We start from the raw sequence: 11,151 nt of genomic DNA on the forward strand, positions 1-11,151 counted from the left end.
ATGAATGCAATCATGGTGTAGAATGTACATAGTACATATAGTGAGTTGGATTGAAATGTTGAACACGTTTTCCTCTGCAAAGATTCAGGATATTTATGAACTTGCTATAAATTGTTTTAACTTTTCTCTCTTCCCTGATAAAGCAGTCAGGTCTCACATGCCTTGTTAGAAAAGTAGGCACGGGCAATGATGAAGGACTTCTCTGCAACTCTCAGTCCCTTTGTTTTTACCATTTTGTTTTTGAAAAGCCTTTCAATTTTCTCAAAATATCTTTCACAGCTGTGTTCTGTCAGATACGAAACATTGAGTCAATGGAAGACTCAACAATTCGTAGAATATTATATTATGGTGTCAATATTTAATAAATTAATATATTATAAAAATCTAATGATGTTTTTGTGGGTAGTTTATTTCTGTAACATTTTAAATTAATTTTTTAGATTTTACAAAACATTACATTTTGATTATAATATTTAGGACTGTGATGCAATTTCTGCAATGAAGGCTGGCAGACTAAGTTTCTTCAATAAATACTGGTTGAAAATTCTGAGAAGAGGGTGAGTATGATGCTGCGGTCATTATCTATGTATTAAAGTGTAAAGGCATGGGTTTGGTAGACAGGACAATACTGGTTTTTCATTGCTACTAGTTAATATGTTTCTTTCTTACTGCTATATGAATTTGCTGTCAAATAGCAGTAAATAAAAGACTTCAAATAAAGCATGTGTTTATCATACATGGACTAATGCAGCATTTTTAGTAGAAGGGGCTAATATGATTTTAATCTAGAACAATATGGTGGGAATAATATCCTCAAATTAATTTGTTTGTTATCACATTGGAAGGTAGTATCTGTCATGAAATTTGTGGAAGACCTTTACCTATGTTTGCTTTGGGTCTGTTTTACGCCCTCTTGAATTAAGTAAATTTTTAATTGCCATCATGAAATTAGGCTAAATATGTATAGTTTTGAGCACTTTCTTTCTTCCATTTCAATTCATAGTTTCATACATATTCAATATCATGTGGGAATTAAGTTCTTGCTTTTAAGGTGAATAACAGTTTGTATTCTTGCAGAAAACTATTTTCTAATGCATATAAATTTCATTTTCTATTTTCAGCATTGGATTATGTTATGTAATTTTTCCTTTGTATTATACAGAGTAGGATTTTAATGTTTTTACTGAACAGTGCTATCTTTTTTCGTCCATATTCTGATTTTGTTCAATTTTTTTCAGTATGTGCCACATTCAGATCAGATGTAAGGAATTTTCTAATTTTTTTTTTTTCAAGCTTTCTTGTTTTCTTAAAGTTTTCTGTAAGTATTTAACTGTCTTAAGTTGTTAATGAGGACTAAGGACTGAAAAAGAGAATTAGCCATGACATAGTGGCATTATCCTTCTTCAAAACCATTAGTTTTTTTTCCTACAAAGATACATGTCAAGAAAGCAAACCAGGAACAAAAGTGATGTTTATGATTGCTTTCTCTGTTGTTTACTTGCTTTCTTTTTGTTGGACAATTGTCTTAATTGCATTCACACCTAACCTGCAGTAGTTTCAGTCCCTTTGGGGTTGTCATAATTGCAGCCTCAAGAGTGGTGGTGTAGTCCAACATCAACCAGTGATATAGTTCAAATATAGCATATACATGAAAGTCGTGTTGATAATCAAAGGTTGCTTCATCTTAACTAATAACATGTAAATGTCATTTGAATGGTTAAAAAGGAATTTACCCAGTGTAACACAAAATGAATGGATTGCTTGGTTATGTGTCAACTGTTGTCACTACAAGAAAATGATGGATTTGCGTGGGCAACGAGAATAGTGTCTGCAAATAGCTCACGCAAAAATTTGGAAGCTAAATCAAGTTTTTCTTGTAGTGTGTACTTTTTTTGAGTTGCTTGAAAATAATTAAAATTTGTTTTCATCTAGATCTGGGTTTTTTCCTATGATAAAATCTCGATTTATTTCTGTGCAGAACTTTCTTGTGGACATAAAAGGACCAGCTATAGCATTTTTACCGGTGCTTGCATTTGAAGGAGGAACTAGAAGAAATATACCTAGGTTTGAGGTGTGTATAAATTATTTTTGATGTATTTCGTGATGTAGATGTAAAATAATGCAATACTTTGTTTTTAGTTTCAATGTTACTCTTTATCTGCAGGTTGGGAACATATCTTGATGAAATGTAGAAACATTTTTATTCATAATATATATAAGGATTACACATTCATAATTATTTCTTTCTGTCGTAGCATTGTCTACCTCAAATCACTGTAACTTTCTGCAATTTGGTATTTGCATATCACGATGGTTATTGAGAAATTTAGGAGTTTGCTGTTGTGTACCAGAAGTAAAATAGAAGGTTCATTTTTTGGTCATCATCAATTATTAATGTAAATAGATATAGGTGAAGGAGATCAGTATTATGCATTGTACCATGGACCATTAGAAGACTAGGGTCACCAATTGGAGGCATTGGTAACTTCGGCTAGTAAAACTAAAACCAAAGTCCATTTTTACAAAGCCTTGGTCTAATTCACCTTATAGCTGTACTTTGGTTATTTCCAAACTCCATTCATCATTTTGGTTGTATCTCGGGGCAAAAGTTGCATTTTATATTTATTTTTACTTTCATGTTCTTTCTATGTATCTGTTTTGTCTGATCTTGTGGAAATCTAATTCACCCTATAGCTGTACTTTTTCCTCCATTTTAATAATATTAAGTTTTCATTTTCTATGCATAATCTTGGGTAATTTTCTTTTTATATGAATGCTTGAAGTGTCAAATTGTTACAAGCTGGATTATTCTTAGCTATGGAGCTTTAATTAAAGTTTTCATCCTTGATCAGCCTCAATATCCTTGTTTTGAAAAAGAAAATGAATAGTTGAATATTTTGGCATATTTCTTCTCTCTCTATATATCTCATCCTTGTCCAAGATACTTTATCCCATTTGTCAGCACCCATATGCCTTTATAGGTTAAAAGATTTCATAGTTATAATTTTTAAACTAAAATTCTCACCCTTCTATAGATAAGATTGCTCAGACGATTGAGACATTATCATTTAAGAAAGAAAAGAGTGCATTCTGGATGCTCGAAAGGGAGTGTTTCCTAGAAAAAAAATGTGATTTCAGGGTGTCCAGGCTCAGGTAGCAATGGTAGGAGTTCCACATTGAAATGGATGAACTACTTGATTTAGTACTTTGGGACTCTCTCACCTAATGGACTAGTATTTTGGGTTAGGTTCTCTACCCTTATGCTTAAGTCCTAAAAAACAGTTTTTCTGTTTCTATTTATCTTTTAGGGTGTGATTAGTGTAACATCCTAAATTTTACCCATATATATAATGAAATAAAAGTAAAACTAGTAATATCTAATTACGAATAATATATTTACTACTTTCTCATATGTGTATCTCAAAAGAAATATCCCTCTTCATAGGGATTTAATATATACATCAAAAGTTTTAACAATAAAACAAAGCATTCAAATAAAACTATCTCATTCTCCAGTTGCTTAATAAGGAGCTCTATTACCTGCAATCTCATCTGCTCCCGTGTAAAACACGATCATCATAGATAAAGAAACAAACACAAACAAATAACAGGGTAAGCTATCTATATAAAAAGTTTTGATATAATTCAAATTTTAAATTAATAAGCATAATTCATCAATTTTCATACGATTTCTCAAACCATCAAGTGTCTATTACATTCATAAAATTCATATTTCATATGTCGGACTTCTACTGATTCATAACACATAGACTCTTAGACTCTACTTCTGGAAGACTCGTGCGTTACTTAGACTCAGAGATTTGCCTGTCATACTATCTCACTGTGAAATCTACACAGTTATGCGCATAAAGAATCTCAATATCATATCTCTCCTAGTATGACAGGTCAAGTTAGTTATCTTTTAAACAACTTACCCATTCATATGAACCTCCTTCGACTCTCACCACCTGAATAACTTCATCTATATGATTTCATTATCTCAGGAGAGTCAGGATATTTCCTTCTAGACGAATCCCTAGTCAATGCACATCCTAAACAATCTTAACACGGTATTTTCTTTCCTGAAAATACTATGTTTTGATTAAAAATATATTCTAAACATTAAAATCTCCCACATCAAACAATCAAATCATTCCACAATTTAGAATTTCCAAAACACCCAACAATTCATTCACTAATCATATAAATGTCTTGAATCAAAAGGATTCCAAAGTGTATCTAAATAACATCAAGTTTTACTATCCAAAAAGAGAGACAATAAAAGGAGAATGAAATAAAATTATCTTCCAACTACAACTATATCCAACAGTATTTAATAAAAAGGATGAGGAAGCCACAACATGAAAATTAAAGTTTGATCACTCATCTCAAAAACACCAGAATTCAGATTACAATCAACATAGCTCTCAAAATAATCAACTCATAATTTACTTTAAAAATTGTCCCAGACAATTTCAGTTCATAAACTGAATCATCAAGAAATATTCAAAATATATGCTCTTTAAGTCAATCATCATCTGAAATCACACAACCACTTCTCATCAAAGTAATTCAACAAAATATTCAAAAAGAACAGTTCAACTCATTTATATTATCCTTCAAACACTTTCAATTTTCAATCACAAACAGTTTCAACAAATTATTCACCTTAAAATCAATATAGAAGATTCAAAACCAACCATTTCAGTCTTCAAAAGAGACAATCCTGCAAGCAAAAACAATTGAAATTGGTGGCCACGTCACCTCCAAATCCAGAATCTTCTAACCTAGGGTTTCATTGAAAATAATAAGACTAGCTTCCCTTACCTGAACTTTAGCTCCAAATCTACTAAAAACCTAAAGGTAATTAACCTGCACCACAGAGTCCTAATCAAAATCTAACTATATAACTAGACCTTCAGTTAACAGAGATTAACCCGTACAAAATCTAATAAGATCAAAATTAACTCAAAAGAAAAAGGGGCCAAGAAGGAACTTACTCTATCTGAGATTTTGATCCGGCAAACTTATAGGTTCACTAACAGGAGTCCAACAGCAGACCCCGACCCTGATAAGCGAGGAAGTCAGAATCTTACATAAAAGGGAGAAAAGAAAAAAGAAAACTGAACTTACTCTATAAGAGATTCTGATCGGGCAGTCTTGTAGTCTTCGCTACCAGGAGTCTAACGGTATACTCTAATCGTCAAACTGATGAGAAGAGATCAGAATCTTAAAGTGAAGGGAGAGAAAGGAAAAGGAAACTTTTAGAGAGATGGTGGTTTTTCTTAAATGAAACTGAATAACTGATTTTTCTATTTATATGTCCTTTTTCATTTTAATAATAAAATATTCAGGTATCATTTAAAATATATGACTTCTACTCTAAGGTTATTTTCTAGATCCTTACAATTAGGACCATGAAGCAGTGGGTGTTTTTTTCCATTAATGAACTTTGCCACTGCCACAGATCACCTTGGTTAACCTAATTAAGTCTTCTGAAGTGTATTTTGTAATTAATTCTTGTAAAACATGAAGTGTAAAATTCATGTACATTTTTCTTTTCCTCTTTTGATTTGGATGTCAAACTAGCAACTTGACTTTGTTCTCATCTGGGTGTTAAGCCATGTTTTGTCTGGTTGGTCTATCACATTTATGTAGGTTGTAATCTATTTTGCCTAATGCATCAGTTGCAGATAGGTACTTTGCTTTATGTGCGGGTTGTAAAAGCAAACCCTGGAATGAATCCAGAGCTGTCATGCACTGATGGTTGGTGTTTTATATCGACTTTGTTTTTTCCTTGTGCCTCTTACATTGTGGATTTTTTTGTTAAATAAGTTTTAAATTTATTTCTGTATTAGTTTTGCAGACTTAACTCTGCCTTTTATTTTGTTTTGGAGTTTGTTCAGCTATATGTTTGAGTGTACAACTGGTCTCTCAAGGAGGTTTGGCAGTGTTATTTTATTTTTGCTGTCCATGCATAACATTAACAAATATTGACATGAGAGATTGTGTTTGTTCTTGATGCTTTAGGGAAGAAAATTTCCTTTGAGATTGCAGTTGGCTTAAATGGACGTGTTTGGGCATGCAGACACTCACTATTTTTAGTGTGACTGATAACTGTCGTTTTGCTATCAAATTAATATGATTCTAGTGTAGATTTGTCTAACACTAGAGAGCTGATAGTATAATTGTGGACAAATGTCCCCAAGTCGTCTCCCAACGAATCCAATAGTAAAATCAGTTGATAGGGTTTAAAATCTATCTGCAAACAATAAAAGTTAGCAATAACAATAAAGATGAAAAGGGGGTTTAAGATAGTTGTGCAAAAAATATAAAAGAGATTAAAATAACAAATAAAAAGCGGTTGATCCCAAGTTCTTCCACCATTGAATTCTTCATAGGTTCTCTAAAGATTAATCCTTTCTCAATTCTCCAACAGAGCTAAACCAGATTGAACATGCGCCGATCTAATTCAACTGAAACTCACCAGTAAAACATGCGTCTACTAGTTTAATCAATACCCACTTTGTTCCATGTGGGCATGCTTATCTCCTCTCTCTTGAATCATGCGCCCAAGAAATTAATTAGAACAATGCGAACTAACTAAGAAACCAAAATTTAAGATAAGGAAGACTCTCAATCATGCGTTCAAGTACAACCTCTCACAAAAACTAGTTTTCCAGGAGATTAGACAATAAAAACAACTGCTATAGAGAATTAAAAATCGAAACTTTTATTGAACAAAACCTCAGAACTCAATGGGAAATTACAAAGGAATCAACCAAAAAGGTTTAGCCTTCCATGCGGAAGCAAAACAAAAGAATTACTAAGAAGAAAATAAACTAAGAAAACCCTATGAAGCTCCTCCTTCTTTTTCTCCTTGATGCTTGTGTCCTTTTATAGGCTTTTCTGCTCCAAAGATCTTGAGAGAATATTGTAGTTTATAGGCTTTTCTGTTTTGGTTCAAGAAGCAACTTGGACTTTTGCATATTTGGCCCATTCATAGATGCTTCCTCCGGATAATTTACTCTAAAAACACAAAATTAACAATAATAATAGTTAAGGCCCAAATAAACCCAATTATAAGAATAATAATTAAAACAATGGATTTATTTATTATTATAGTCCAATAATCTATGAATAAGGTTAGTGAGTGTGAATAAATATATGCAACATATGATGTTCTTTATCTTTGTTTCTTTAAACCGACATGGCTCGTATGAAACATATGGTTGACCATTATTCCTAGTTTTATAGCCTATTCTTCAGTGGTTGAAAATACCAATGCTTCTTAAGGGCGAAAACTCTCCACCACTAGCTAAAGGACTCAGGAGAATTTAGAAGTTCTGAGATATTTATGATAAGAATTCAAGTTCTTTGTTACTAGCAGTTTAATGGTTTACAAATTCTATAATAATGTAAATGAGAAGAGGAGTGAGGGTAAAAATATGAGAAGCTATGTGAGAGAATCTTGTGACAATTTAGCTGGTGTTCAACTTGTGAGAAGTCTTTCAACTTGGTTTTCAAGTTTTATATATTCATTTAGTTCAATTTCTGTTCCTTCAAATGTTTATTTTACATTTTTTAAGTCTCTCTTTAAATTAGATCATGTCAAACCCAACACAAACAATTTTAAAATTATTGGTAAAATGTGAGAAATAAATACTAATCAATGTTATGAATTGATGTACTTGATTTTTATTAGCTATCACTTCTGTTTGGCACCTCTTTTCACCTGATTTTTTTACATGCTGTCACGTGTAATTATACAACTAAACAATAATATAAAATCCAAGTTTATCTTTATTTTATGTTTAGTTCCAAATAATATTTTGGTAAACTCTTCATTTCTAGTTTTCATCTTTATTATTTCATTTTACTCTTTCTAATATATTTACTCTCTTTTTTAAAGAGACGAATTCAAATGGACAAAAATATTACAAGAATTAAAAACAAAATAAATTTAAAAAAAAAAAAAAAAGAGCTTTAAAAAAAAAAATTACACATAACAAAAGTCAAACAACTTTTGATTTATATATTTAAAATTCTCTATATAAAAGGATAATGTTTCATGATACAATAGTATAGGATGATGTGAATGTTATTTATATACTAAATATCATGAGATAGTAATTTAAAATTTGATAAGGTAGAAGATGTTACCATATCTCTTTTAATTTATTTTATTTCATTATATATTTAGGTGTATTTAATTTCTTTTATTTCATTGTGTATTTAGGTGTATTACTTAAAAAGAAAGAAGAATAATGTTATTTTGAAATTTAAAGAATGACATGTAGAAAGAAACAAGCTTTTAAATTCCACCAATGAAAAGGAACATAGAACAATCTTGACAATTATACTTTGACTTATTTTAATTTATTATATTTATGAGTATTATTTTTTCTTAAAATATTGGATAAAAAATATAAATAACATTTATTTGTTAGAATGTATGGCTTTAAACTAGAGGGATGAATGGTTTAAAGAGAGTTTTCGCAATCTTTTTAGTCTAGAATGAAATCCCTTGGAGAAAACTTGAAACAGAATTCAGTTTGCCAAAAACACAAAGCAATTTTGCACAGTACCAGAAAAACAATCGGTTGTTTATACCAGTTAACAAATATAAACTGAAATTAAAGAGTTTAAGGGATAGAAAGATTGCACACACAGGTTTATACTGGTTCTCTCTTAAACCATAAGCTACATCCAGTCTTCCCAAAAACCACTGGGGAATCCACTAAGCAATCGAACCTAGATTACTTACACACACCACCAAAGAAGTGACCTTGATCCCCTCAAGACACACACTTCTTTTGGCTCAGCACATACACCACCAAGAATGCTGATCTTGACAACCTCAAGAGCACACATCACTTCTCAGCCTCACACAACAGAGTTTACACAAAGTACAGAAGGATTACACTTGTTACAAAATGATCTGAAATCAATACAAGATGAAAATCCTATTCCACACTCTCTTGATCAAAGCAATCTCAAAGCAATCTTTTTCTCTTCAAAAGCAAAATCAGTGAAAAACTCAAATATGTTTTTCTATAATTAAAACTCAGTTCTTGTTTGTTACATAATATGAACAAACTATTTATTGCTTTCAAAGACTGGTCAAAGCATTTAAAACTGGAGCGTATTCAGTTATAAAAACATTTAAAGCTCAGTCAAAACACAAAACAGTTTTCTGTTATGGTCCCAAAACAAACAATCGGTTGAATGTTCGAATCAATAAGTTGTTTTGGTTTGACAGCAAGTCAACCACCAAAAACAGTTTCAACCTTTCTCAAAACACCTAAGTATAAAACAATCGGTTGTTTCGACAAAACAACAGGTTGTTTTCCACTTAGTTTGAGAAACACTTTTAATTAAAAAGGTTTGAGAATACTTAAGCTTTGGATTCAATCAAGAGTGGATTAACACAGATAAACTACCCCTGATTCTATTCTAAAACACCTCAGCAACAACAAGCACATTCAGCCTTCCATCAACCTCAAAGGATTTGGATTCTTCAAAGCTTGAACACACTTGATTCAACATTATTTACTTCAAATTTAAAAATATTTTAAATTAAAATAAAATAATTTTTTAATTAAGATATAAAAAAATATTCTTTAACAAATTATTTTAATTTCAAAATAATTAATTCAGAGGATGATTGAAAATATATTAACAATTTATTGCGTTTATTATGAACCTTCAATAATATTTGAACTTTCTAGCCTATAGAATACTGATGAGCATATATTTATTCACACTCACTAGCCTTATTCATATATTATTGAACTATAATAATAAATAAATCCATTGTTTTAATTAATATTCTTATAATTGGGTTTATTTGGGCCTTAACTATTATTATTGTTAATTTTGTGTTTTTAGAGTAAATTATCCAGAGGAAGCATCTGAATGGGCCAAATATGAAAAGTCCAAGTTGCTTTTTGAACCAAAACAGAAAACAAATTTTGAGGAGAAGAAAGAGAAAATAAAATCTACAATATCTCAGAAACAGAATTGGAAGCAAATCTTCTGCAAAATACAAGAATTCTGGAAAGATAGAAACTTGGAAACGGTTAACAAAATATAAACTACAATATTCTCTCAAGATCCTTGGAGCAGAAAAGCCTATAAAAGGACACAAGCATAAAGGAGAAAAGAAGGAGCTTCATAGGGTTTTCTTAGTTTATTTTCTTCTTAGTAATTTTTTTGTTTTGCCTCCGCATGGAAGGCTAAACCTTTTTGGTTGGTTCTTTTGTAATTCCCCATTGAGTTCTGAGGTTTTGTTCCAATAAAAGTTTCGATTTTTAATTCTCTATAGCAGTTGTTTTTATTGTCTAATCTCCTGGAAAACTGGTTTTTGTGAGAGGTTGTACTTGAACGCATGATTGAGAGTCTTCCTTATCTTAAACTTTGGTTTCTTAGTTAGTTCGCATTGTTCTAATTAATTTCTTGGGCGCATGATTCAAGGGAGAGGAGGTAAGCATTCCCATGGAGTATACGCATGGAACAAAGTGGGTATTGATTAAACTGGTAGACGCATGCTTTACTGGTGAGCTTCAGTTGAATTAGGTTTGGCGCATGTTCAATCTAGTTTAGCTCTGCTGAGGATTGAGAAAAGAATAATCTTTAGAGAGCCTGTGAAGAATTCATTGGTGAAAGAACTTGGGAGTCAATCTGCATTCTTTACCGATTCAAATCATCATTTATATTTTCTTGTTAAACGATTGCAACCCCTGTTTCTTTACCATTATTGCTAATTTTCATTGTTTGCAGATAGGTTTTGAATTCTATTCACTGAAATTATCATCTCTCTAGTGTTAGACAAGTCTACGCTAGAATCATATTAATTTGACAGCAAAACGACAGCTATCAAATACTTAATGGATCCTTTTATGGATTTTCTTTTCTAAAGTACAATTAATTACTCACCTTAGATTTTGTTCTTCTCTTTCCATTTCCACACTCAAATCATTTTCACCTTTTTTTCTTCTTATTTCACAAAACTTTAATTAAAATATGGAAAATAAAGTTCAAGAACCCTACTTATATATTAATATTAAAAAATTTAAAATATTAGTATGCAAATGAATATTTCTTAATAATGTTATTTTTATGTAAAAATTAAAATGTAGTTTAGTCATT

General features: G+C 31.0%; 1 protein-coding gene across 1 annotated transcript in view; it reads right to left on the minus strand.

Annotated features, from left to right (window-relative positions):
* The window catches only part of LOC150029236 (vacuolar iron transporter 1-like), a 71,587-nt gene that overhangs the window by 14,107 nt on the left and 46,329 nt on the right, over positions 1–11,151 (minus strand). The gene's annotated exons all lie outside the window — the stretch shown is intronic.

The sequence above is a fragment of the Phaseolus vulgaris genome, chromosome 2, assembly GCF_051622355.1.
Source record: "Phaseolus vulgaris cultivar YP4 chromosome 2, ASM5162235v1, whole genome shotgun sequence".
Lineage (NCBI taxonomy): Eukaryota > Viridiplantae > Streptophyta > Magnoliopsida > Fabales > Fabaceae > Phaseolus > Phaseolus vulgaris.